At 38.7% G+C, this 1357-nt stretch overlaps 1 non-coding gene across 1 annotated transcript; it reads left to right on the top strand.

Annotated features, from left to right (window-relative positions):
• Nucleotides 1-394: 394 nt before the first annotated feature.
• Nucleotides 395-501, top strand: LOC139869502 (small nucleolar RNA R71). Its single transcript, XR_011766109.1, has one exon. It is a non-coding gene; the product is annotated as a small nucleolar RNA R71 (small nucleolar RNA).
• The last annotated feature ends 856 nt before the right edge of the window (nt 502-1357 follow it).

Below are 1357 nucleotides of genomic sequence, written 5' to 3'. Positions count from 1 at the left end.
CGGTCTTTGGCTTATGTTGGAAACATTCTCTCGTTGTTCCATCTTTTGTTCACTGTGACAATCTTTCGTTAAGTGTAGTCCACCGCATTGCTCACAACTGATTCGTATTGCGTGAATATCTTTAGTCATCTTTTCCATTCGTCTCTCGAAAGCATCTATTTTTGCGGAAACGGAATCAAAGTCATGGCTAGAATCGGCTCTAGCCACTTTAGATGAACGAAAAATATCTTTTTCCTGGTGCCACTCATGCAACTGGGAGGCTGTGTTATCAATGATTTTGTGAGTTTCGGTTGTGGTTTTCTTCATAATGGAACCACCAGCTGCTGTGTCGATGTCTTTTCATGTAGCAACGTCGATACCTTGGTAGAATATTTGTACTATTTGATAAGTGTCTAAACCGTGCTGAGGACATCCTCTCAACAACTTTCTGAATCTTGTCCACGCCTCATATAATGTTTCATTTGGCTTTTGCGCGAACGTAACAATTTCTCCTTGAAGTCTCACGGCTTTAGATGCTGGAAAGAATCTTTTAGGAAATTTCTCAACTAAAATATCCCATGTATCAATCGCCCCTTCAGGTAACGATTCTAACCAATCTTTGGCTTCTCTCTTTAAAGTCTAGGGAAACAACATGAGATAGATCTGTTCATCCTCAACTTCTCTAATTTTGAATAGAGTACAGATCCTATTAAAGGTTCGAAGATGTTCGTTTGGATCTTCTTTTGGCGTACCACTATATTGGCATTGATTAGTTACCATGTGTAGGATTTGTCATTTTATTTTATAATCTGGCGCATTAATGTCTGGCTTAATAATGGCGTGACCTTGGCCAGTGCGTGTGGCTCTCATTCGATCTTCCATACTTAGAGGTTCCGTTATTTCCATATTTGAAATTGTTGAATCCGAATCACTAGAAGATTTTGATTTAACGGTTTGTGGTTCAGGAGGAATGATTAGTGGTTCAGGATCTTGGAATTGTCCTTGAATATCCTCCGGGTTCTCAATTGTGAAGTCGGGTACAAAAAATGGATTATCGGAAATTTGAATTGGAGTACTTGTTCGACTAGATGATGATTCTATAGAAAAATCAACGGCGGCAATATTAGCTAGATGTCTTGATCGAGTTACAGATGGTGAACGTATGAAAGGTGGTGAACGTTTTGCTCGGTGCATTCACTGAATATCCTATTAGTTATAAAAATAAAAATTATATAAGTTATCAAATTAATAGACTTTTCTGCTTTTGCCCACGTTTCGAATAGCCAAAAGATGCAGCAGGGAGCCAGGATCCTTTAAGTCGGAAAATCCACAACTCAGCCACTAACAAATCCAACTATTACTACGAAGCAGAAAATTT

The sequence above is a fragment of the Rutidosis leptorrhynchoides genome, chromosome 9 (genome assembly GCF_046630445.1).
Source record: "Rutidosis leptorrhynchoides isolate AG116_Rl617_1_P2 chromosome 9, CSIRO_AGI_Rlap_v1, whole genome shotgun sequence".
Lineage (NCBI taxonomy): Eukaryota > Viridiplantae > Streptophyta > Magnoliopsida > Asterales > Asteraceae > Rutidosis > Rutidosis leptorrhynchoides.
This window is presented reverse-complemented; position numbering and strand designations above follow the sequence as displayed.